Genomic DNA, 9,637 nt, shown 5'->3' on the forward strand with positions numbered 1-9,637 from the left:
GCAAATATTTTTTTGTATGGTTTTTGGGCTCCAAATCAAAGCGGGAAATCTTCATATATCGCACCGCCAAAACTATGAAGATCAATCCATCGGATGAAGGAAATTCCGGTAATTTTTTGGTAACCTCCATCAATTTAGGACCTGTTAAATCATTTTAATATTTAATAGACTGTCATTTATTCCACCATTGTTTTGTTTAGAGTTAGGTTATATCCCAAAACAATTATACTTCAGTTCATCATTCATCAAGCTTTCTAGTGTAAGTATATTGTTTGTGTACGTATAGTTTCAATGTTATTGATTGTATTGATCACAGATCATGCATAACACAAAGAATTTTGACTCTTCATATTGGTGTGCTTCTTGCACACCAACTGTTCGATGAAATGTTTATGTGAGCAATTGTCTGTAATATTATTTGTTCATACATTATCATTAAACTTATAAACAATCAAACTTATTTTCAATCTGTTTTGTCAACAGAAGAATCATGGAGGTTGACAAGGAACAACATGAGGATATCCCTGACTATAATACAGAATATGAGCTAGATGATGGAAACCAAGAATATGATTCGGATACAGAGAATGGTGAAAAAAAAGACATTCACTACAATAGCCAATCAGATTCGGAAGAAGAAATCCATAAAATAGTTCCTACAAGGTCAAATAGGAAGAGGGGCATGACTCGATTGCCAAAACTGAAGACTGAATATGTCAATTCTGGTGGAAAAAAAAACATGTCAGGTTTGATGAATTCGGTAAGTTTACAAGGAAGAATAATGCAGTCTTTGTTAGCTATTTGGGTGATCTTGTCCGCGAGAAGGTGGGATTAAGTGCTCTTTGCTGGAAAAAAGTTAAACCGGAAATGAAGGACATACTATGGGAAGAGATAACAGTAAATATTTTCTTCAATTTTTTAATCTGTATAACATAATATATGTAAAAATCAAGTTTTAAATACTAACATTCTCATTGTTTTTTTAGCGCTATTTTGAGGTTCATGAAAGTGGAAAACAATTTGTGATGAATAGACTTGGTATTCTTCTACGGAATTTCAGAAGAAAGTTGTATGCAGATTACATCAAACCACATCTAGGCAATCCCAAAAAGCTTGAAAAAATCCCACTTCGTTATCGTGCACTAATCACTGAACAAGATGATTGGAACAAATTTGTGACTTATACACAATCTCAAGAGTTTAATGTTAAAATCTTTTTTCAAAACTTATTCATTTATTTATCATAATCTGGGTTATAAAAGTTCGTGACAAATATGTTACTTTTATTTCACAGAATGTGTCACAAAGGACTATCAAAGCGAGAAAGATGTTAAAGTATGCTCATCGGATGGGACGAGGGGGGTATACAACTCTTAGGAGGAAGTTGGTAAGCTTGGTCATTAGCTACATTAACTTCATATCATTTTATTTAACATGCTTTTGTTTCATATTCTTTATAATTTAATTTTTTTATCAAGATTGAAGAGAATGTGATTTCGAAGGAGGAAATGCCCCCAAGGTCAGTTATGTGGTGTAAAGGGCGTGAAAGTAAAGGAGAATTTAAGGATGAAGATGTTAAAATCATGGCTGATAAACTAGTAACTTCACTACACTTTTCTTTTTCTTTTACTTTAAATATTTTAATCATTGTTATTAAGACAATAATTATTAATTTTTTGTTTGGTAGATGGAACATGAGAAGCAGATAAAAGAAGGACAAGTAAATGTTGAACCAGGAACGGATGCCATGATCTTAGTTTTTGGCAAGGAAAAGGGCGGATTTTTAAAGGGTGTCGGCACGGGAGTCACTTACAACATATATTTCAATGTTCCTCGCAGCAAAGGGTCATCTAAGGAAGAAATTAAAGATCTTAAAGTTGCACTGCATAATGGAAAACTTGAGCTTGAGAAAAAAGATGTTGAACTCAAGGCTTTGTCTACAAAGGTTAATGAACAAGATCAAACACTAAAGCTAGTTTTGGCTCATCTTAATGCAAAAGGAGCTGACTTTCCAAATCTGTCTCATACAATTGTAAGTAATCTTATTGAAAATATTTGTTGTCAATGTTAGTTCTAAATTGCATTTCTTTTAAAGATTTTTCCTGTTTCTTTATATTTTCTTGGGTATTTCAAGTGAGAAGATTGTACAAAGTAATGAAACGTCTCCTGTTAGTCTCAAAACCAATGAACCTTCAGAACCTGTAACACCAGTATGTTATCGTCTTATTAGATCATCGTTGATATATATATATATATATATATATATATATATATATATATATATATATATATATATATATATATATATATATATATATATTTGTTTGGTACTGATTTCTGATTTTTCATGTTGGACTTTATATTATGTAGGTTATTCCAAAACCCAACAAAAAACTTGTTCAAACGAAATCTGCAACTGCAGCACCCGATGCAAAATTGATTTCCATGAAATCTGCAACAGTAGTATATACTAACTTTACAGTTTTCAATACTTTTATTTAATCTTTTTTATTAAAATATATGTTTAAATATGTCTTAAATCTTGATATCAGGCAAATACAAAAACCACCAACAAAACTGTTGAGTCTAAGACTACCACTATCAATCATGACATACCAAAAGTTTCACCAAATAATCCCATTCACCAGGTCAGTGTTTTTTTACATGATGAATATACATTTCTGTTTTTTTTCCAGATTATAACATTACTTGTCATTGTAGCCAATAAAGTGTAGTCTATCATATCCGTATAAAAGGAACATTGTTGCCCGCGGTACCATTCACTTATCATCAGAAAGACAATTCATTCATGGAGTTCCTCTACAAGATGATTGCTATAAATTTTCCATTGATGAAGTGGTTGTAAAAACTGCATTTCTACCCCATCACACTGGAGAATTCAAATTAGTTGAGGATGCATATAAAAGTTTTGTTCCATGGCCAAAATACCTTGTGCAAACCGAGTCAGAGGTTTGTTTCAATATGTCCAATACTTTTTGCATTAAACTTTATTTTCTTCATAAAGTACTATACTAAGTTTATGATGAATTAATTTTATTGGTTTCAATGTTGTTGTTATAGGTACCAGAAATTATATCACATCAAAATTCAACAAAAAGGAAACCAACTTACATATAATCTGATGCCCTTCTGAAGAAGACAAGGAGCAATACAAACAAAATGAATGCCTAGCTAGTTATGTTTAGGTTTTGGTTTATGATGTGTTTGATTTTTTAACCATTATTTAAATTCTTTAAATTACGAAAATTTTCCTTTCTTTGATATTTTAATTAGGAATGTAATGTATATATGGATTTCGATTTCAATTATTATTAATATAAAATTTTGAATTTTGTTTGTGTTTCATATTGTTGTGTTTCGTTACTTTAATTTAAAGTATTTTCATGTGTCTAAAATGTATAAAAAGTAACAGTAAATAGTAAGTTATAGTGGCTGTAGTATGATTTTTGCCATGTTATATATGTTTTTAATGTCTCTAAAAATATACAATGGTTACTTTACATCAATTTGTAACGTGTGGCTAAATGGTTAACAATAGTCATAATATACAAGAATTATGAGACTACAATTCATTTAAAGTGATGTTTATTAAAAAAATTTGTCACCAAGTTAAACAATAACAACATGGAAAACAATTTATGTGGCAAATAAATACCATAATTGATTGTTGTTGACACTAAATAATAGGAAATCGTCACATAGATCATTAACTATATGTGTCCATTTACCGAACACGGACATGTTTACCGTAAATTATATGTGTCTAAAATATACCCAATAGTCTTAATACGATACTGAATTATCCTTAATTTTAACAAAATGTGTGACTTTATAATACTTATGATTTTAATTCACTTCTTCGTTTGTCTCTATACGTTAGGTTATAGTCACAAACGTTGATTTTTTTGTGACTAATAATTAGCAATTCGTCACATATGAAAGTAAAGTACTTGTGGCCATTTAGCAAACATGGTCACACTCACCATAATTACAAGTTTACAAAAGATACACAATAGTCTTAATAAAATTTAAATTGTGTAACCATATGTAAGAAAACAACTACACTAAAACATCATGAATGTCGCATTTTGGTGATATACAGTCACAACGTTAAATAAATATGTGTGACTAATAACTGTTTAACGCTACAATATTGGATATTTAAGGAACAAAATTCCGTACACATTTGCCACACTTTTATACTACGGCCACATGTTTTCATAGCATACAGACACTACATTTTAAAGTGACCATAAGACCCATACGATGGCGTCACCTTCCGTCACACTTTCAGTGAAAAAATAAAATGTCACTATACGCATATAGTCACACTTTTTTGGTGTGACTGTAAGTCATTTTTCTTGTAGTGAATGTAAACAATTATGGTTTTTGGTTGGTTGAAAAAGTTTAAATTTTTATGAATTTTTTACAGATGTTACAAGTTAGTATCAGAGCCTTGGTTTGAGTGAATTGGAGGAGCACTCGTTTGAATCCAGTCTCAAACTAAGGAAAAAGATTTTCAAAACAATTTTGAAACAATTTTCAAAATGGTCGAGGAGGAAGCAAGGTGTACGATCAGCAGGAGCCAGTAAGTAGACCCCAAAATACCACTCTGTTATTGATATTGTGATATGTTAGAACATCATGCTAGTGATAGGCTAGGGATCTCCAGGAATTTCATGATATAATTTCTTGATTATATGATGCCTGATAGCCTAGGACCTTTCTTTTATGGAATTAACATCATTACTGTAGTGGCTTAGTATATGCATCATGGTTATACATAACTAGGATCTTATAGCATGAGAATGTTTGGTTTGGCCTTATTTACTGTTCTTTTTTGATGAAGGTCTTAGGTTAGGATCAAATATTCGAATGTCTATAGGGTCCAACGTTATGTATGGCTAGCATACACGAGTACTGCAGGGTTGGTGGAAGTTTCATTGATGAGTCGTGTGGGGTCAGCCGGCCAGTTTAAGATGTTTATCCTTTCCTCTACGGGAGTGAGGATTGAGTGTATAGTTATGATTGTGAGTATTGTTAGGGTGTTGTGATGATCCTCTGAGACAAATACGGGTAGGTGCAGTGGTGAATCTAGGATTCAAACTCATGTGTGTCCAATTTAAATGATGAACTAAATTATAGTAAAAAAAAATTGGTTAGTAGGTCGGATTATCAACAATACCATTTATTGTGACTGTAATAGTAACTTCAAACACCAAAGATCAAATATAATCTAATAAATAATAATAAATTTATTACATTTTTTATGAAAAATTCTTATATACATACTAACACAATCCATAAGTATATATTTGCTAATAAGTAAATATTGAAGTGTCATCGACATGATATAACATGTATAACTATTCTAAATTTTTTGATTCTTATTAAATTAAATAAATTACTAAATAAATTACAATATCCAATGACATAACATTTTAGAATTGGTAAAAAATTGAAAACAAAAAATATAAAACAAGCTCTATCGATTGACATACCACTGTAAACGAAATCAAAAAGGGTATACAGTGTGCTCAAAAAAGGCTATAGTATGCTACTCCATTTTATAGTTTATGGGATTTGACTCTACAGTAAAAATTGATTTATATTCTACCCACACATATACACAAACAAAAAACACTAAAAAGTAAACGGATAATAGAGAGAGAAAGGTATGAAACCTCTAAAAGATATGGAGATCGATGGAGATCGTGGAGACTCGTGCAGCCAATGCAACTAACTTCCAGTCGGTCGCCAGAAAGTCAGAAACGAACAGAAGGGCTGGAAATGGGCGCCAAGCGGTAGATGATGTTGATCACGGAGGCCGAGGAGAGAGGTTGAGCATGAAGGTCGTAGCAACAAAGGAATGGGATGTAAAGTTTTTGTTTTTTTAAGGTTTTTGTGTTTTCGGTAATTTGTTTCATCTTTCTTGTTATATACTATCTTCTTAATATATAAAATATTTTATAAGATTTAATCATATCTTCTTAATATATAAAATATTTTATAAGATTGAATGATAAAATGCTGATTAAATTTCTATAAAAAAAGGTTTTATTTTTGTTAACCAGTTCCCTATAGAGCGGTTTATCAGTTTATATAAAAATTCCAGCAATTAGAAAATTTTGGTTGTTTTTTGTTTGTGTTTGTTGCCACAGGTGTCCATTTTGTGCTGATAATAGGTGTCCATCTTAAATCTAACATATAACCTACAAAAGAAATTTTAAAATTAGGGGTGTCCATGGACACCCTTTGCTATAACGTAGCCTCACCGCTGGGTAGGTGTGGAAAGTAGTATGGGCCGGTACTACTGGAAGCACAAGACCCGTACACGTAGCAAGGAAGTCACAACCCCTAGGGCTTTGTTGGGAGTTGGTTCCCCTGTTATGTTTGTTGGGTTATGAGCATAACATCATTCCTATGGTGTACATGCAACCCTAATTGCTTTGATCTAGGTTTTTCTAAATTAAACATACAACTATGAATACCAAAGCAACAAACCCTAATCTAGCATGCTTATTTCGAAATTGACATAATAAACAAGTTAGAATGATTACCTCAACTTGTTATGTAGCAATAACAAGTTTAATCCTTCTTGATCTTGACTTATGAAAGCCTAGTGCCCCAAGTGTTGCACCTCTAATGGAGTCACAAACACTCTATGCAAAGGATGAAGTAGGAGAGAGGATGAAATCGGCCTTTTAGGGTTTCTTAAAGCATTGGCCCGATTTTCACAAGGCAAGGGGTCTATTTATACTTGTGGCTGCTAGGGTTTTACGTGGAAACCCTAATATGACTGCTTAAGCCTTAAGCAGCCCATGGAAACCTTCTAGAATAGCCCTTGGATGAATTCTTTATGGGCTTCCCATAGAATTCGTCCATCCCATCTAAAAGGAGTCCACAGCCCAAATTACAATTATCATATAATTGCAATATCAGTCCCCCTTAATTTAATCAGTCTCTTTTGATCATCAAATTAATTCCAAATTAATTTCTGATCAATACTAATTAAATAATATGATTTCCAAATAATATATTTATCTTGTAATATATTAATAAAACCATTTTGAGTACTAATTTATTATTCATATAATAAATTCTACTCTCTCTCCTCTTGTCATCCTATCAAGTTGCATGAGTGAAGGCAACCCAAAAGGACCATGCTCATAATCGGTTCAAGTACATACCAAGAATAGTTATGGGCTTAGACACCTAATCCAACAGTCTCCCACATGGATAAGTCTAGATAACAAAGGGCTTGTAGCCCAGCAGTATCAAGTGGTGCCCTCCCTCTTTGAGATCGAGGGTTCAAGTCCCGTCGTGGACATAGGTGGAATATGTGATGTTAGCTTAGGAGTAGATTAGATTTTCCGGTTAAAAAAAAAACTTGGATAAGTCTAATAACTATTATTGCAAGTACGTCTTCAGAACCTGATTAGCAATCGTAGCTTTCAAAATCCATTGTCGAACTCTGATATTATCAGTAACGCGTCCTATATATAAGGGATCAGATATTCCTCCATTCTAGATATCGTATAGACATGAGACATGGATTATAATCATTCTCTCTGTCTATGTGTTGTTTCCCGATTTCCGATTTATGACGACTGACAACAGACTACAATTAAACACATCAACTTAGTCCAGACTTGGCCAAGCGCTTTAGGGTGTCATCACTAAATCATCGAGGGGACCACAAATATCATTTTTATCCCTCTTAGGGTAAAAGGAACGGATAAACTTCGACTCATATGCTTGTACTATTCACTCATCAAATCACACACAACAATACATTTTATAACACCAAGTTACTAGTGCGTTTATGCATTATCAATGTGCAACCGACTTGTAAACAACAACTATATGTCTACGTTTGAAGAATATAAGATATTATCGTCTCACAATCACTCATGATCAAATCCATGAAGTGATTCACGTGAGCGTGGGTTTAATCCAATACTTGAATCTTATTCAAGTACTCATGAACACTGCAACAAACTTGTGCTATGTCTAAATACTTTAGACAATCTACAGTCGGATTCATGACAGTCTTACCTCATTACCTACTTCCAAAGTATGATTGACTGTGGATGTTTGACTAACCTAGTTATTCGGGAAGTCAAAACATGCGAAATGAAACAAAAGAATAATCGAATCCAATATGGCCTCAAAACTTTTGAGTATAAATAAAACACCTATTATTTCATCACCATATTGATTACACATTATTCATTGTATAATGTTTCCAGTAATCAACTTAATACTTGAATTATAACAATAGTTGTCCCATGCTCCAAGCATGCACACTATGTTTACCTATGGTCCTGAAATAGATCAATTGAATACATTTCCAATGATGCTCATTTTACAATATCTAATCCTTATTACAAGTATAAGAATACCAAATTCTTGCTACTTTTAGAATATGTTAGATTCTAACATTTCATGCAATGACCCTTTTGTAATGTCATAGCACAAAAGTCACAAAGACTTTGCCAATGATATTACAAACTGCTCCATTGGGTATTGTTACAAGACATTTACATAGATACGAAGTCTCACATTCAAAGTACATTCCTTTGAACATCCATCTTGAAGGGTTTGAGCATTCTAACACTCCTAAGGTGTACATGCAACCCTAAATACCTTGGATCTGTGTTTTCTCTATTATACATGCAAAATTTCTTTTTCCAAGGTATTACCCTAACTAGCATACAAAACTTTGATACTTGGGTAATAAAACAAGTTAGATAACATACCTTTTGTTGTAGCTCGCTATCCTTGATGTATTTGGCCTTTAAGAACTTAGCACCAATAGTGTGAATGCCTCAAATGGAATCACAACACATCTAGGACAAAGGATGACATTTTGAGAGAGTATTCCTTTCACACAAAATCGGCTCATAATCTCCAAGAATACATGAGTAGTAATTTTGGCTATGGAGTAACATATTTATATGTAGGATTCCAAAGGTCATGGGTTAACCCTAACCCATACCCATGGGTTTATGATCCATGGTTCATGTGGCCCAACTCTTTATGTATCCATATATAAACTTAGTCCAACATGGATCATAAGCCCAACATATAAATATAACTAATTTACATAATTAGTCCCCATTGATTTAATTAGTCTCTTTGGATCATGAAATAAATTCCAAACTAATTCTTGATCAATACTAATTAAATCATATGATTTCATATTAATATATTAGAACTTATAATATATTAATAAGCCATAAATAACCTCTTCTAAAAAGTCCATCCTAACAAATTGTCTTGATGATATGCAACCCAAATGGACCATGCTACTCCCGGGTCAAGTACATACCAATTATAGTTATGGGATTAGACACCTAATCCAACAGTCTCCCACTTGGATAAGTCTAATAACTATTATTGCAAGTACGACTCCAAAATCTCGACTAGCAATCGTAGTTCTTAAAAGCCGCTGTCGAACTCTGACCTAGTCAATGACGCGTCCTTTAGATAAGGGATATTCCTCTATTCTAGATATCATATGGACTGAGACATGGATTATTATCATTCTCTCTGTCGATCTATTGTTTCCCGATTTCCGATTTATGACGATCGACTAATTGAACAAATCAAA

The sequence above is a fragment of the Lactuca virosa genome, chromosome 1, assembly GCF_052849685.1.
Source record: "Lactuca virosa cultivar CGN04683 chromosome 1, Lactuca_virosa_CGN04683_v6, whole genome shotgun sequence".
Lineage (NCBI taxonomy): Eukaryota > Viridiplantae > Streptophyta > Magnoliopsida > Asterales > Asteraceae > Lactuca > Lactuca virosa.